The sequence below is a fragment of the Capsicum annuum genome, unplaced genomic scaffold (genome assembly GCF_002878395.1).
Source record: "Capsicum annuum cultivar UCD-10X-F1 unplaced genomic scaffold, UCD10Xv1.1 ctg1985, whole genome shotgun sequence".
NCBI classification, from domain to species: Eukaryota; Viridiplantae; Streptophyta; class Magnoliopsida; order Solanales; family Solanaceae; genus Capsicum; species Capsicum annuum.
This window is the reverse complement of record NW_025825704.1, coordinates 1,504,496-1,524,300: the sequence shown is the minus strand read 5'-3', so window position 1 is coordinate 1,524,300 and position 19,805 is coordinate 1,504,496.

Genomic DNA, 19,805 nt, shown 5'->3' with positions numbered 1-19,805 from the left:
GTTTCAACAAATCAATATACACAAAATACCATCACTTTCACACGAATTAACCAACACCATGTTCCATCAAGTAAGTTGTAAAATAATGGCCATACAACTAACTACGTTAGTCATGAACAATTCAATCACATACAAAAGCTCAAAGTACTACAACAATGATGTCCACTACAACAATGGTGTTTATATTCCCAAGATATTCAAAACCCTTCTTTGACATAACCATGGTAAGAATTTAATTTATAATCCTCAAGAAACCAATTAACAACTACAACATAAAGTCACGACACCCAAGGATTAAAAAAAGAAAACTTACCTTAAAGATGAAAGATTGAAGAAAGAGAGTGAATGTTCTTGGGTTTTTGAAAGTTTTAAAGAAGCTTGTAGGACAAAGAGTGTGTTGAAGGCACAATTTGTGGTGAAATAATAGAGAATTTAGGGATTTAGTTGGAGTTGGAGTAGTTTGCGTCGTAAAGCTTAACGCCTAAGGGAACCCGTGCGTGTGCGGTGTGGTATGCATCGCATAAGTCATTACATAAGCTAATATTTTCATCGCATAAAGGATCGTAAAATGGGGCTTAGGCGCCGCCTAAGGTGTCGCCTAAGTGGAACAACGAGGGTGTGTGGTATTTTTGGCACCGCACAAGTTATTGTATACCTTAAGTTAGGCGCCGCATAGGAAATCAGCTACATAGGCTTGAGCGCCACACAATGTATGGCATAATGGTGCTTGGCAACCACATCTGGCATCACTTAAGGAAGGCAGTGAGTGTGTGCAATGTGTTAGGCGCCATACAAGGGATCGCCCAATGGGACTTAGGTACCACATAGTCAATTACATACTTGACATTAGGCATCGCCAATAGTTTTCCAACATGGCCTTGTGTGCTGCACACCCTATCGCCTAATTGAAGTAGTGGGAAAGGTCCATACCCTATTGGCCCGACCCCTATGCTACCACCATAGACCTTATTGAAATTTACAAAAATTAGGTTACACCGCGAAACTTTTGGGTTCGGATTAACATAATTTTGGGCACAACTCTAATATGAATCATGACTCGAGCCTTAACAATTGACTACTCTAACTTACCTGTAATGTTTTTGTTACTCCTAAACTTACCACATTTGATATGGGTCAATTCCAAATTTAATTTGGTATCAATCACCTCCTTAGTACTTCATGCACCTACACTTAATAAAAAAACTAAAAATAGTTAGAAGGATGGATTTCCTCCCACCAAGCACCGTAGTTTTGGTTGTGGCACAACTTTTATTTTTGCATTTTTATTTAACATGATAAAATGAGAATAAAATCATGGGTTGCCTCTTATGAAGTGCTTGATTTAACTTCGCGGCACGACTAGATTATCATGTCTACTCAGGTTTTGTCAAGATACATCGATGATACCATTTGTACCTCATCTTTATAAAATACATCAACGACTGAGAAAAAACTCATCTTTTTTTGTTATTTCATGGATTTACATACTTCAAAACTAATCTCTTTCCTATTGAGCCTAAATTTTAGCTCATTCAACTCCAGGTCAACTAACACTCTCCCAGTTGCTAAGAATGGCCTGTCCAAAATTATGGCTACTTCAAAGTCTACTTTGCAATCAAGAATTACAAAGTCGGCAGAAAATATAAAATCGGCCACCTTTATAAGTACATCATGTAGAATCCCATCTGGCATTTTCACTAATCTATCCAGTATTATAAGTCATATTTTATGGGTATGGGGTATCCTAAACCCAAATTCTCATAAACAGCTAGCGGCATCAGATTGATGCTAGCTCCCAGATCACATAAGGCCTTAGTAAAATCCAGATACCCAATCGTACAAGAGATGGTGAATGCTCCTGGGTCTACCATCTTCTGCACTAGTGACCTTGTAGAAATAACACTACAATAATGGAGATTATCCACTGGTTCGTAGCTTACAGCTCTTTTCTTTATCACAAGATCTTTCATAAATTTAGCATATCCTGGCATCTGCTTAAATACTTCAACTAAAGACATGTTCACTATCAATTGCTTCAACATAGCCATGAATTTGTTAAACTTACCTTTATCTTATTTCTTCTTTAATCGTTGTGGAAATAGAGGTGGTGGCCTTGGGATTTTAATTGGAGAAAATTTTACCTCCTTTCTTATGCCTTGCTCCACATTACTAACATGCTTCATCTTAGGTGGTTATTCTATTTCCGCACTTTTCTTTTCTGAACCTCCCAACTCCACAGGAACCATTAATGAATCACCAACCATCGCCCAATCTATTTTGACTGCATTAGTATGAGAGGATGCTCTCAATCCTGGACTAGATAACATCTTACCACTCCTAGTGGTATTAGCCATACACGATCCATCAGTCCTCGGATTCTAAATTATATCACTTGGTAGAGTCCTATTCTATCTTTGGTTGAATGTTGTGGTTATTTGGCTCATCGGCTGCTTCGGTTGTTTAATAGTAGTTGAGTGTAAATTTAATAGTTGACTCATGGAAGATATGTCACTCTTTATTATAGTCACCCCAGAATTTGTCGCCTCAACTCTCTTTAATAGTTTCTCCATCATGTCCTCTATGGATATTTTGGCTGAACTGTTGGCTGCATTATCATGGCTTCTAGGAGGTACATATAGTCCACTCTTGTCACTTTTATTCTTCCAATCTACTTGATGGTTCCAACCTTGGTTTCTTTGACCACCGTTCTAGAAACCCCTTAGTTATACAAGTAGTTAGCCTCTTTCTTGGTGTTTGATTCAGCTCCCTTACGTGGGATCCCACAACTTTTACCTCTTCTATATTCCTTGATAGCAAATATTTTGTGAGAAGATCCAACTGGGTTTTGATGTGAGCTATATCCTGATCACACTCTTCTTCTCTTCTACGCTGCTCTGCTGATATTACACTAGACCTAGTATTGCTTGCTACCACAGAATCTCTGGTATGTCAAGCTCTACTTGTCTTAGTCATTCTTTCTAACATATTCATAGCCTCATTAATGGTGAGATCCATAAAAGCTCCTCCTGCAGTATTATCCACTATTGGCTTTATAAGTGAGTTTAAAGCTCTGTAAAATGTTTCCATCAAGTGTTCATTAGTCATTTTATGATTTGGGCATTGGGTCAACTTTTTTTTAAACCTTGCCCAAGTCTCATGCAAAGTTTCATTAGCCAATGCCTAAAGTTGCTGATCTCATCCCTCAACTGTAATATTCTGGAGGGCGAAAAGAACCTTTCTAGGAAAGCTCCTTTCAATTGCCTACAGTTTGTTATAGAATCAGGAGTCAGCTAATTCAACCACATAGTTGCCTCTCTAGATTGAGATAGTGGGAACAATCTCAAATGAATAGAATTTTGTCCCACTCCAGGATTATCAAATTACTTATAAACATTAATGAAATTCACCAAATATAGATTTGGATCATCACCAGGTAATCCACCAAAGAGTCCTTTCAAATTTAATAGCTGGATCATAGTTCTGGTGATTTTGAATTTCACCCCAGGAACTAGTGGTTGTGGAATGATTGCCCCTATAGCTCCAGCTCCATCTAAATTGTCCTCATCATTATCAATATCAAACTGTACAGAGGGCGGTCTAGTCTTCCTCTAAATAGACAATTTCAATTTACAAATGCAACTACTTCTGTTGTACACCTCCTATTAGCTGGGTCAATTAAATCATCATATCCTAGGTCCTCTTCCTCTAGATTGTATTCTATTGATTTAATTGAGAATTAGCCAAAGTGGCTAATCTTTCAGCTTTCTATTGGTTAGCCATTCTTTCAATGAGATAAGGTTCAGGATTGAAGGGTAATAATGGTTCTCCTGAACTTCTAGTTCATAGCATAAATAACAATGAGCCTGTAACAAACAAAATCAACAAATAAATGTAAAATAAGAAGACTTGACTAACAGTCAATTGACACACATAAACTCAATCAACAACCATATTCCCTATCAACAACGCCAAAATTTGATATGCCTAAATTACAGCTCTCTTACAAGAGTGTAAGTGGTCGTTGTCAAATATATAACCCAACTAGGTTGGGGTCGAATCCCACAGGGAATATGGTGCTAATTAAGTTGTATGTAGATTAGTTGACTTTTAATCATTCATTTCCATAAAATAAATAGGGGGTTTAATTCAGATCATAAATTTATAGTTTTAGAGTAACAAAATGAGAGATGTGTAGTATTTGAATCCAGAGAAATAGCAAGCTAGGATTGGTTATGTCCACCTTGTAGTTATCAATACTTTCTAATTATGGGCTTTACGAGTTCATACATACATCATGCTTACAGAGAAACGTATTGCATTTAATAACATAATACTAGTGTTTCTCAACTAGTAAGGGCTAATTCACTTCAGTTCTCTCGAATCAAAAGTGTTTACAAAAACAATACAAAATCTCCAGGTAGTTAATCCTGTAAAGGAATTAACATTTGAAATAGGGGTTGGCAATCTTATTTTCTTGTCACTACTCTCTTTTCCTAACCTCAACCTTTCTATCGAACAAGTTGAGTTTTAAGGGACATCCTTTATGTTTGCAACCACAATAATTCAAGATAAACGAAGAGAGATGATGTAAACAAATCAGTGCATAATGAATTCAAAAACCCAAAGTAATAGATTGTATGCTAAAAGGCTTCCATAACCCTAACTAATAAACGTAGCTACTCATGAGTAAAACAAAAATCACAATAGAAATATTCATCATATCAAAAAGTGAACCCAATTTTTGGTGGAGAAGAAGAAGTTGCATTTCTCTCTTAGTGCTAAGCCGCCACTCTCAGTGCAAAAATATTATAGAATAGAATAATACGTGAATTTCAGCATCAAGTAGTTTCAATAACTTTTCCCTCATAATTTCCTTCTAAGTCCCTAGACTAACTCTAAATGACAAATTAGTCTTGGACATGATTTTTAGGCACCACATTTGGTCCAGACTGCTACTCTCTCTTGTGTCATATTCCATCTGCATTCCATAGTCCTATTATGTCTCTATCTACCTCATTAATACTTGAAATTATGCGAATCACATCAGTTATCTCAATTACATAGAAGTAGAGTAAAACCATAAGAAACTAGGCACTTTGTTCTCCAAACTTAGCTAAAATATGGGTAAGTTATGGTTCTTAGGTGTATAAATACACCCAAGATCGATGGGATGGTTGTACCCTATGGTGAGAGGTAATCTGGACATTAGACTACTTAACCTATTAAGGACCCATGACTTATGTCTCACTTGGGAGGCTATTTACTCTACTATTCTAATCTAAAACACATAGAAACTCTCTCTAATTGTCTTTAAGGATCTTGGGAAAAAGAAGGATAGGGTTTCATCTAGAGAAGAAATTTGGGGCTTGTTTGGGTAATTTCTCTCCATCATCTCTGTATCTAAGGCATGTAATCCTCCCTCATTATTATTTCCAACTTTAGGCATATTTTATATAATGTTTTCATTCCATGATTATTGTATGGTTTTGGGATTTTCAAATATATGCTGGGGGTTTTGGTATTAAATGCTTGGTTATGGTTTTTCTATGTTTTAATTATGTTTTTTGCATGATTTAATGGTGGTTTGGACAATTGGTTGCATGGGAATGGTTAATTGGCAATTGGAATTGGCTTTGGAAACACTATAGCCCCAGCATGTTTGATAAAATGCCTATGATAATGCTTTTACCATAATATGGGACTTTTAATAGAACTATTGCGTGATATGGTTTGATAATGGAACCCTAAATGGTATAAATAGTTTAGAATAGTTAAATGGAAAGGTTTGGTGGTCATGGTTATGGTTAATTAAATTTCCTTGTAGGGTACAATGGAATCACCCAAGTATACATGATAATGACAACTTGTGGGGTATATTGGATTCCCCCAAGCAAAGTTAATAATGGAACACTTTTAGGGTACATGGAAATCCTCCAAGTTAACTTGATAATGTAATCTATGGGTACATGGTAATCCCTTTACATAAAAAGGTTAGCTAAGGACATTGTTTGTAACCTATAATCAGTTTAACGATACCAATGCTTATAGCTTTGGTTAATAATAATGGAATAATAGTTTGGTTGGTTGGAAATGGTTTTAATTAGGAAATAATGGCGGGGTGTGATAACTAACTGTGAACGTTCGTTTCCAATGGACGAACACTGGAAAGTCATATTTGCCGACATGAGAGGTGGTTATGGTGACCCTATATGATGCTATGAGGTATATGAAAATCCTCTAAGTATACTGTACATATGTATCATGGAGAGAAAAGTATACTTGGGAATCCCCTACTCTTATGGTATCTTTGGTTTATGCGGTTACACACATCAGGTCCCGTTCAGGGGGTTATACTAGACCCATATAGCCCATGGGTAGTTTTAGGATGGTTAAGCTGAACATACCTAGGTTAATGGTTTAAAGGCATGCTAAACCTAGTTCCCTTTCCCAGCATAGTTATATATATATATGTATGGTTTTTATGCATATGATTGGTTTACTTGATTTTTACTGTATGACATTATTTTATCCTTATCCTAAGTTTATGCTAGCGTTCACCTGCTAATCCCTATTTGGGCGGCTGTATCCCACGCAATGCAGGAATAAGTCATTCTACTCCTCCTACTTAGTGATCAGAATTAGGATTATCTATTGGATTGAAGTGGTGAGCTTTCATATTCTGGAAGGCTCCATTTCATATCATGGGTATTTTTACATACTTTGGTTTATTTATGAATATTGGTTTTGGCTATGGTTGGGGTCATGTCCAAGCTGGATATTGTTTTTCTTTTGGTTAGAGGCTTTGTAAAATTACTATGGATTGGAATGGACGGGATCGGTATTGGTGTCATCCTTATTATTGGCATTGGTATCAGGGTTGATACCTTTAGACTGAATTTATGATTGTTCCATCCTTTTTTGTTTTAAATTATAGAATTATATTGGAACTCATATGGTTATGGTTTTGGATTATGGTTTGGTTTGTTATTGGTTGTCGGTTGGGTATCGGAAGATTGGGCTCACTTTGGTGGTCACGGTCATAGACCTATACCAGAGCCTTGGATTACACAACAACGCTTCTTGTTATACGTTCGAAATTCATCCATTTCATGGTATGCACATTAGGAGGTTGGGTTTGGTAATAGGGGTGGTCCCCGTTTGTAGATAGACATGGGATACCTATTACGACAAGGACCTAGTTCATGTCGTGTCAAATCATCTCATAACTATAGGCCATAACGCATCCACGAGGCATAACATCTCTATAAGATATGAAGCATATCTACAATCATCTTACATATAGGAGACATCTCACCTCTAGGAGGCATCTCAAACATATAAGGCCTCTCACATCTAGGAGGCATAATATAAAGGGAAAAGGACATGGGCTGCCCATTTTTATTAAAAATGGCCCACATTTGAAAAGGTGGACATGGTGTAGCCAGTAGGCTAAATTAATTCTGTTTTTTAGACACTTGGCCCAATTGATCAAATGCAGTCTCTATACTCAATTGATACACTTTTATACCAAATTGATACACTTTTACACTATATTGATACACTTTTTAAAAAAGAGAAAGGAAATTCTATGCAAGCACATGCAGTCCCTAGACCCAATTGATACTCTTTTCTAAAACATTAATATACTTTTATACTACATTGATACACTTTCAGTGTCCATATACTCAATTTATACTCTCTTATACTAGATTGATACATTTTTAGAATGCATGAAAAAACCATATAGAGTCGTATAAAATATGTATCTAAATAAAAATTGTAGTTAAAAATTGTATAAAATATGTATAAAAATTCTATAATTATTATATAGAATATGTGTATATATTGAAATTGTATCATTATTATATATAGATATATATCTTTAACAATTGTATTTTATTAAAAGTATATGATATTGTATTTTATTGTATAAATAAGTAAAACTAAATAAAACAAATAGTATGTTATTTTAATAATGTTGGTGAATGCAAAATAATCTGAAAAAAGAAAAAAACAATTACTCAATTGTTTAAAAAAGTAAAAAAAAGTAGAATTTTTAAAAAAGAAAAGTACTAAACTTATTACAATTCTTTTTAAGTGTTGGTTGATAGATCCATGCAAAAATTGGAAGAAAGTGCAAAAATTGGAAGAAAGTGCAAAAGGAAGAAAGTGCAAAAATTAGTCACGGAAAAAATGGAAAGTGAGGTTGCACGGGAGAAAAAGAAATGACGGGGAGGTGAAGTACGTGTAGCCGTCGTGATAGTGGACATCTTGGGCTAAGCAGTGCCATGATAGAGTGGCTATTTACTAGGTTTTTAAATTTAGGTGCTAGTTTTTTGGAATTATTTTAGTTTTAAGTATTATTTTTGTCCTTTCCCCTAATATCAATGGGTATTTCACATCTATAAGACATCTCATATCTATAGGTCATGGATCATGATGGTATGGGATATCATTTCTATAGGCCAATCATGATATCTAGCAGGAATATCATCTCTAAGGGCTAAACATTATGTCCAAGAGGAAATAACATTTCTAATGACCCAACATCACCCTTAAAAGGGAATATCATCTCTAAAGGCCCAATATTATAACTAAGAGGAAATATCATATCTATAGGACAATAATCATAATCCGGGAAAGGTCATCACAATTTACCAAGCCACGAAGTAAGCTGACTCTAAAGGCTCAATAGTCTTAAGTAAGCTTAACACAAGTCCACAAGTGCTAACACAAGTCTTAGACTAAGTGGGCTGAACGATCCCACTTCTAATCCTCAATTTCCACATTTAGGCAATCTATGCCCCAAACTAGGCTAAGATATCTATTTCAACTTCTAGATGTCAAGTAAGCCAAAACCAATCCTAAGATAGAAATTTCAACTAGAAACATGGGCATTTATATCAATTCTACCCAAGCTACGATTTCAAGATCATTAGACTAGCTCAACTAATGTTAATCATTCTAACCATAATTCCAACACTTAAACTACATCCCAAACCTAGCATTATATCATTCCTATTCTATAAATTAGCCCAATCTAGGGAGAGGGCAAAGGGATTCAAAAAGGGTGTTACACATATCAACTTACGGGTCACAACCCTTATCTAATTCCCAAACTTCAATATTCAATAATAAGTCATCCTATGCATAATCAAAATTAACATTCATATTCACATGTAATATATATCACACATCATCTACAGAGAAGAGTAGACAAAAGCCTAACTCAAAGCCATACCGCAAAACCATACATCATTCACCACATGTCTATCTTCACTTTTCAATCTCCAAAATGCCATTGCACTATCAAAATCATAATCTACTCATCAATACGAGTCTATCAATACCCATATTGCACCATTTTTCTTCGAGTCTAAGAACGATACCAAAAATTCCAAGTAGGTCCCACGTATGGAAAACACATTTTTGAGGTAACCCAATGTTCATACATGAACAAGGAATCATAACCCTCAAGAAATGGGTGAAAAAAGCTTATGTGGGGTTAAAATCAAGCCTTAAACTAAATTGAGAGTTTTGAGTCTAAACTAAGAAAGTGATGAAATATTACCTTTAATCAAAAGATATTCGTGATAATAGATGATAATCAAGCTCCCAAGTCACCTACAATGATCAATTTTGAGTTACCACACTCATTTTTGGGTTTTGGCTCTCAAGGGTGAAAGAAAAATGACCCAAATTGTGATCATGGGGTCTGTTTATGGACCTCCAGGCAAGGAGATACAGTGATCACCATCTATGGGCCGCGATTGCACAAGGGCGATCGCGCTGCCCCTTGCCCTCTCAAACAAAAGCTGAAACTTAGAATTTTCCCAAGTTTTGTCTAAAGCCTCGGGACTCGTTCAGAATCTGATTTTTGCAAATAAACTATGTAACCCCACTAAATTCGATATTTCTGACGCATTGGCAAAGTTGGATTTTCCATCCAAGGTCAGATCAACCAAATGTGGGTTCGACACCCACATTTCTAAATTTCTAACTTTTTGATCAATAGGTCAAATTGAGCTCGGGTGCATTTGGATCCAAACCAAATGTCTACCTATCCTAAAATCAATATTCTAGAGTTGCTAGTGCAGTTGGAATTCACATCCGAGATCGTTTTACTAATGTTTTCACTTGTGATATTTGAAAACAATGAAGACTTCTAAACAGAGAATTGGCTCTAAAAACAAACGAACTGCTTGGTAACCAAATCGTCAGTCTTAGTAATTCATAGGTGACTTGGGGAAGCTATGGACAAGCCCTAACGACAAAGATAAACAGAAATATGAAAAATGACCTAAAGGGTAATTACAATATCCACTACTAAAAGGACTTTTTTCCCTAAAAATCAACAGATAGGAAGAATCTCAAAAGCTCGAGAGAACGAGGTACTGGGCCTGCATGTTCAGAACATGACTTCCCAGATAATCTCTACAGAAAGAACACTTGCTAGGGATTTTTCATAGGTATCCTTTTTTCCATCTAGCACCCTCACTTTACTTCCAACAACCAAAACTCAACTTCAACAACTAAATGGCCTCCAACTGAACTGAAGAGGCTAATGACATACCAACTAAACCACAATCACACCGATACTATCTCAATATGTGCATAAATCCACGAAGTCTTAACCAAGCCAAAAACAAACCAAGACATGAGTCATACCACCGAATCTAAATCCAAATATACACTTCCCTTATCAAACCATACTTGCTATCTACTCCTAAACTAGAGAAAAATTACTTGAGTCCTATCCACACAATCTCATCACTTAGAACTCAAAGACTGAAGCTGATCCACTGAAAGTCCAAACAGAAAATATGAGAATAAGCTCATACAGAGCTATCTAAGCACCCGAATTGAGAAAATCAAGGAATGCAATCCATGCCAATGTTACAACCAATCTGGATGGTAATCAAACTGAAATTTAGCATATCAAGGCATAACCACTCATCACTAAACCATTCATTCTAGGATGTCCCATCAACCGAGAATGAAACCATACTGAATCTAACTTGAGTATATTACTCCCATTGACTATCATCGAACATTCCAAAGAAATGGAAACTCAAGGTCAAAGCTAAAAGAACTAATACTGGATCCATGGGCTACTATCTGAACACTTATCAACTATAATCCAAAGTCAAAAAGATTAAATAGGAAACTACAAAGTTGGCTAAACCAGCCTATAAATGAAAATCTAACTGAGGAGAATCTAAAAAATGGAGGCTGCACTAAGCCCCACAACTCTAAGCTAAAATCTCAACATCACGCATGAACTTCACAGTCTCAACTACTAAAATAAAACCCAAAGAAAAGTAGGTATACATATTCCAACTCTATTATAACTCCCGAATTGTCATCCCAAGGAAACAAATCCAAAATTGATCCAACAAATCCAAACCAAGATCAAACACTCATATCGACCATACTGTCTGAATCAAACATATCTGCCGTATCATGTTGATCCAAAATTAAAATAAGTTGAAGGACAAAATCATAATAGAGGATAAATCACCAACTAAAAACTCAGGAGATGCACTCTATATCCACTAGACGGCATCAACTATAAAATTATACTCAAGGATACATAATGGCTACAAATTACTCTAGCGATGACAAAACTCTATCAACCTAGAAAAACACAACTCAAGCCAAAAACTAACCAATCCAATACTTCATCTCGGCAAAGAATAGCCATAGGCACCTATTATCGAAGAGAAACACTCCACCTAGCCTCATTCATTTGAACAAACTCTAAAGTGGGGATTTACTGATTCCATCCAAGTAGGGCAATCATCACTCGATCCATCCATGGTTCAAATCATCAAAGAAGCAAAATACCAACCTCAAAACCAAGGTCCAGGTCAAGTCCACCACTAGAAAATCAACAACTCAAGATAAAGAACTTCCAATTTTCCAAACCCAAGAAGTGATCACAAGAAAGTTCGCCTGCCTCAAACTTTCCAACTTCCTTTAAGACAAAACCATAACACAGTTAGAAAGGATCATCCAATCTCCACACTAATAACAAAGACAACCTATATCAAAGGAATAAACCTAACAAGTCTAAGAAATGAATCCACGACATCTCAATCTAAATATCAAAATCCCTATCAGGCAAAGAAATGGCCACCATGAAGAATGGACCCAAACTGGTCAAGCTCAAAAATAGGCTAAATAAAAAAAGATAGCCAATATAAAAGACATCATAACCTAGGAGGCAAGTCTAATAATCTCAAACTCAATAAGAGTCAATATAAATAAATGCCAACTCTAGAGTCATAATAGACCCACGGAAGGTCAACTTATCTTCGATACCACAATATATTCTTGAATCAATCTGACACAACTAACTAAGAGGGAAATAATAAACCTTACTATTCTAGGGGACATAAATTATCAAATCTGGCTATATCTACTCAAGCAACAAAATAAGAATCAGAAGAAAATAAAATTCTAGCTAGATAACACTAGTCTATACTGCTACCTAATGAGGATCAATTACATCAAGTAATAACATCAACTAACATCAATAACCGCAACCAGTGATAGTAACAGCAACAACAATGTCAAAATCAATATAACAAATAGGTGGTACCAAAATAAACATCAATATCATTACCACTCAAAGGCCACAATAAGGCTAATGTACCAAGATAAATGAGACTCAAACCCAAAAGCTACACCTATAAAGAGAAAATATCAATACAGATCTACTCCATCCACTACTAAAAGAAATAAACCATAAGTAGTAACATAATCATGAATTCAATTAATAAGGCACATAATAACCAATATCAACTCATCAAGGCATATAATTATCATGGGTATGAAAACCCCAATACACATAATAAAAGGATAAATACTGGAAATAAAAGCACACTATCATGGTGAAATCCTCAATCATATTCTTGATGGGTATAGGGAAAATATATTTGAACGGGTCCAACTCAGACCGATAGATTAAATTATCAATTGAGGTGCCAAGTGCACTATCTCTAACTGAAGATGCGACAACATCACAAGGATGGTTTGAATGAACTAAATGACTAGGAATTCCATATCAAGGACACTTTCTAGGCTAGTAGTTAATCTCTCTGTAGTCGTAGCAACTCCTGAAGCATAAACCTGGCAAGAACATAAACTAAGTCCAAATAGCTAGCCAACTGACACTACGAGCATTCTCTACTATAATGGAAATCCTTTTTGCAATCATAGCCTATCTCAAGAACTCAAGGTTGGCAGGGAATACATGCTAACTCTATTTGATCAACTATCTTAACTCTGTCTGATTAACTATCTCATATCTATAGAACTCTCTAGCTGATCCCATCACGACACAATAAAAATAAGATCCTAGAATACTTTGACATATTACACCTCATAATACAGAATGGTCGTCCTATCCTAAAGACCTATACCAAACTCTGCAAGGTCTGGTGAGAACTCTGCCAAGTATGATCATCATGGCTACTCTGAGTACCACTCTTTGTCTAAAATACTACCTGCGTAGAATCAATACGTTGTGAGTGAAGCTAAAATCTACCAAAAGGATCCTTAATCCTAGGTAAAATACCAATAGAATTATCCTGATGGCATGGCTTCTTTTTGATACTTCCATAAGTCTCAATATATGGTCTCTCTATGGTCCTCTCAGAATCAACAACCTGAGAGAGAAAGACTCAGCTGTTATCAAGTACTTTGATGCCAAACGGAGTGATAATACTAGTCCTCTAACATATACATGCACCAATGTATAGCTCAGAAGGATATTGCATTAGGAAATGTCTGACCCATTTGAGAAATCCAGTCTCATGCTCAGAGTTGGTAATGAACCTTAATGAACACCAATAGACCCAACTCTAGTCTGGGAACTGCTCCATGATTTAAATGACATCCATGGCTAAGAGGGATCTACAACATGACTTGGATCCTTAATGTTGAACCTCAAAGGGATGAAGTAGAAACAATCTCAACTAGAGCGTAATCTAGCCCTAAATCCTTTTGGCTGACGTCGAAGGTCTTTAACATCCATCTCTGATGCTCTAGTATAATACTGTGCTAAAACCCTAGAAACACGTGTCGAAGTCTCATTCGCATCTTCTAACCATCTTACATTATTCATTAAGGAAAGAGTAGAGTCATAGAATATGTTCAAGGTTCATAGCAAAGATTACACATAATAAGGAATCTATAAGAAAATTTCCTAAGAATGTCACTATAGTCTCTCGAAGATAGGTTGCGGATGTCTCTACATCAATCATCAAGACTCTACCAAACACTTAGTTCTTGTAATAACATATCGGTTAAGCCTAGGCCCTGATACCAATTTGTCATGACCCAATTTTTCAGGTGATAATGGCACTTACTATAACCCACCAGTAGGCAAGCCAAACTCGTAGTTCAAAATGACTAGTAATGGACTATCCAAATATATAAAGAAAATAATTGTGGAATACATAAAATAAAGAAAAAATTAGATAAAATAATCCTAAAACCTGGTGGTATCAGTACAAGAACTTCTAATATAACAAGAGTACAAAAGTAAAATACAAATGAACATGCTAATACAACTTATCTCCTAATACAACATAAAGACTAGTCTAATGCATAAGGAAGAGATAAGTAATACTCTAAATGTCAAGAGCTCATGCTAAGTCTCCAAACTATGGTTGTTTCACATGACACACACATCAACAGATATAACCCGTACTATGATATCCAGGTTGCAAAAGTATTGTATAAGTACCAAACGAATGGTATGCGGTAAGCAATTGCTAACTGAGCTCCAAAAATAAAGTAGATATATATAACATATAAATAAAATGAAACCTACAGTAAAATATCCAGTATCCATATAGTACAACCAATAAGGTAGTAAGGATAAATGATCCTATTCATGTCCAAGAGACTAATATATTAAGACTAAAAAAGTAACAAGGATGAACTGTCGTATTCTAGCCATACTCAAAAATCTCAATTCTGTACCATAATCCCTGGCCAATATATGAATGATGGACGAAGGAGGGTCATATAGTAATATACAAGTCCAAGGGATGAATATACAATATGAAAAAAGGAAGGAAGGGACATACAGTGACCATGGCTACATATAGCTAGATATACATATATATAGGCAGAAGGTTAAATCGAACTGCAACCTAGATCATCATATCTTCATTTTAAGGCCTCATTATAATTCTATCTAGATTAGTGCTAACTTGCTCAAGGTTTCTAATCCATATATCTCATTATGAAGTAATCATGCATAATAACAAAATTGTAAGATAGAAGAGGCCATAATCATACCTCAAGTCTCGACATTAAATCAATGACCAATTTGTTATAAGCTAGACATAACAATGATCATAGTAATAATAACAATATCAATAACAACATAAGTAACCAACTATTCTAGACAACTATGTACCTAGATGAGCCTATACATACACCCACTGCCATAGGCTCAGAATGTTCAATCAGCATACAATAACACAAGAGCATAGTCAACACCCATATCTATGCAACTATCTAATACTGGTTGATAGACATAGGTACATACTAATGATAAGTGATGCACATATAAAAATAAATGCAACAGAATCGATAATACCATAATTATCATCATCATAATCAACCACTGGCTTATCAGGTATCAATATCATCATCATAATATCCTTTAATTTTGTCGGGTATCATTATATCATCATAATATTCTCTGGCCTTGCTAGGTATCAACAATGTCATCATAATATCTCTGGCCTTGTCCGGTATCATTACGTCATCTACTATTCTCTGGACTTAATGGGTATTAATATCATTATCATAATATCTAAATCAATATCACGTAATAGAGAGCAAGCCCCACAAGGATTAAAGTAAAGTGCAAGCCCTATGAGGGCTAAAGTAAATAAATATGAGAAGAGAAGCAAGGTCGAGTATATTTCCATAATTCATCGTTCATCATCAATATCACATCCTTAATTCAAAAAGAGTATAAATTCAAAAATCTATTGCCTGGAGTGATCTTCGGGACTAAATCATTATAAAGTGTAGAAAGGGGTTGAAATATCCCATGACCAGAGTAATTAGTAGTGTCAAATAAAGTCTTAGAATGTACCTCGCTCAAATTATTAAAACACGTCTATTAACCTCTTTTACATATTTAACATATTTATTAAGTTGGGAAGTTACTATCATTGTGAAGAAATCTATTTTAAGGTAGAAAGTAGGCTTTAACCCATATTTAGTGACAAAAATAATATTATAATCTAATTAGAATTGTATCAATCATTGATGCAACAATCATGAATGACCAAATCTATGCATGCCATTATATGTATTTAATCAATGAAATCATAAGTGTCATATCGCATCTTCCTCCATCCCATACCGAAGAGATGTGTACATAGGCATATATATATATATAACTATAACTACAACTATGTCCTTTACAAGAATAATTACTTCCCAAATATCCACCTCATATCATAACATGGCCTTTGGCCCAATAACGTATCCAGAATAATCATATTATCATAATCATGGCCTTAGGCCCACATGCATATCCGAAAATCATATCAATGAACATACATATATATGTATAGTCATTACATCACTATAGGCCATAGCATATCCATGAGGCACAACATCTTCATAAGATATTAAGCATATCTATAATCATCTCACATATAGGAGGCATCTCACTTCTAGGAGGAACCTCAAACATCTTACTTCACTAATTTAATATAAATATTTTGTTATAAATTGTGTTATTTCTATCTCCTCGCTTATCCAATTTATATTGCTTCTTGTGTTGTTTTATCAGAACCTAGATAACTATTAATTAGAAATAATTATACATGTCTTGTTTATTTATTGCTTTATTACTCAGCAAATATTAAGTTTATAAAATAAGTAACCTTTACTTATCATAAAGAATTCCCGCATGAAATATAAATTTGGTTGGAAACCACATTTATGGACCTCGAAGGTGTTTAACACCTTTCTTTTGAGGTAATTCGAACCCTTACCTAAATTTTTAGTGATGTAGACTGATTAAACGATTTGTGATTAGCCTAAAATGGTTCCCTAATGCACCTTAGTTCATTTGATGGTGTCTCTTCACTCTTTAAACAATCCTAAAAAGAGTTGTCATGTCAAATCCTATTTTTTATGAGAAATATAGGACACAACAGAATGACTACTCCACTGGGTATACTTGGTTCTAACCATTACAAATTTATGTTTTATGTGGGATTTTGTTATTTGTCTGACTTTTATTTTTGACGTTAGTGTTTTTTCATTATGTTGCTTGTTTAAATATCATGATTTTTTTCTACATGTTAGTTATTTATCCTTTCCCTTTATATGTTTTTATATAACTCTCCATGTATATCCTTTTTCCTCTTTTCCCTTGTTGTTTAGCTATATGTTATCTTATTTTTCTTATTTATTTACTTTTCATGTTGCTGAATATGCTATTTTATTTCTTGCTATGTGCTATGTGATACCGTTTTCTATAACTATCATTTTGCTCATATTTTTCTCCACTTGGGACCTCCTTTATTTTTTTTGAATGGTTGTGTGGTTGCACGAATGTTCTTACATAAAGAAACCTATAGAAAATGCTACGTGAATCGGTCGATCAGCGGTGCGTCGATAGTCATGAGCTTTTCCACTCTCAAGGTATCTACTTGAGGGAACCATGTCAAAACCACTCTTATTCTCTAGAATTTTATTGTAGATTTCTGTTTTAAGGATTAGGCATCCTGATAAATTTAGAGTGTCTTTATGATTTATATGTATATATTGAATTTATTTTTTATTCTTTCATTTGTACTTGACAATCCTCCCTTAGTATTTCACCTACAATATATCTTCATTAGCTATTTGAATTTCTATAAGTCTCAAATTCCGATCTATGTCAGACCTGATTCTTGTTCTAACAAGATACGTAAGCAATCCTTTATAAGGTTGAGGTCTTTATTTTTCCTTTCTTTTACAAAGTATTCCAGAATTTAAAAATGTGAAACAATCCTTATCATTCAAATAATTTTTCTATCAAATCATATTCTCCATGTCTTTCACCTTTTCATAATGTTATAAGGGTGAAAATAAGAAGCTTTTTTGGATTATTAAAATGACTTTTCACAATCTTTCAAATTCTCAAAAGTTTCAAACTATATACTTCAAAATTTTCAAAACTTTTCAAATCTTTAACTCTCCCATTTATTCAAATCAATTACTTTAAATATTTTATGTGCATATTTTAAATTGCTTATCATTATTTACTTATTCACTCAATCAACTTTAGTATGAATTTAGTACCTAGGTCTTGTTTATAGCCTATATTCTATCTTTTGATACCAATTTACTTCTTAAGCTTAAGTTCTAGCCCACCAAATTGTCCTAAAGTCCTTTTTGATGGGATGGCTCATATTGTCATATTGTCTATTCTCTTATTAGGTATACTGACTTTTGAATTGAATGATTTACTATTTTTTTATTATTAAAAGGTTGTCTAGCATTTGAACATCAACTCAATAGAAGATCTACAATATGACAAATATACTCAATATCTAGAAAGACTTTATCTTTCTTTCTTCTCACCCTATTTGGACTTAACTCCTCATCCTCGCCTTACTCATACACCCTCTCAATAGTTTCCCCTAGCACGTTCCACTCTTAAAACTAAGAGAGTTGATTTAGATGAACGTCAGCAAAAGCTTCATGACTTAGAGAAAAGGTTAGATGATAAATGATATTCTAAAGGTATTTACGACTTGAAGTATTAGAAACTTTGTCTACATCCAAAAGTTTATTTACCTCAAAGATATAAGGTTCCAATGTTCAATATGCTTGATGGGTGTGGAGATCCAATCAAATATCTAAAGAACTATTGTGGAAGACTAGTTGGTATAGGACATAATGAGGCTCTTCTAATGAGATTGTTTGTTCAAAGTTTGTTAGGAATGGTGCTCACCTAGTTTGCCTAATAAGATTTTAACAAATGGCATACTTGGGAAGAAATGGCTCAAAATTTTATGAGGCAAAATAAGTTTAACGTCAATGTTGGTCCAACTATGTGGGATTTTCTTGAGGTAAAAAACCCCTTGAATCTTTTGAGGAATATAAAATACGTTAGAGGTTAGAGGCATCTAAGATATGTCCTTCTGTACCTAAAAAGGAGTTGGTCCAAATTTTTCTCAGGTCACTAGATGGAATATACTTTCAAAAAATGATCTTCCTAGGAATTCACAATTTTGAGGGTCTAATTTTTATTGGAAAAAGTTAGAATATCAAATTCGAGAAGGGAGAATTATTGATGTCTTTACAATGTCAACCATTTTGCAAACACCAAAGAGTCCATCCGAGAAAAGCGGAGAGGATTCTTCATCCGCCATACTCCAGACACAAGGTTGTTTGAATAATAAAGAGTCTCACGTTGTTTGGTTCTTATGATGTATATATAGAACCTTATAACTCACAAGATTCGTAAAGAAAGGCTTATTAGATTCAACCCTACTCTTTCCAATCAGGTTCCCAAAATGACGCTATTCGTACATAACTGTAATGCCTCGAGTCTACACCCCGAACATCACACGGTGCTCATAATCTCGAAGGACCACAAGCTAACCCATGACTAGTACCTGCTGTAATAAATAAGTAATAATACTCGAATACTTCAGAAATTAGGCTAGAACTTTCATAAGGTTCATAACTGAAATTAAATACTGGTAAATAAATACGGAAAGCTGAGCATCTGCCTGAAATAATCTAGTCTGAAAGCCTCCAAC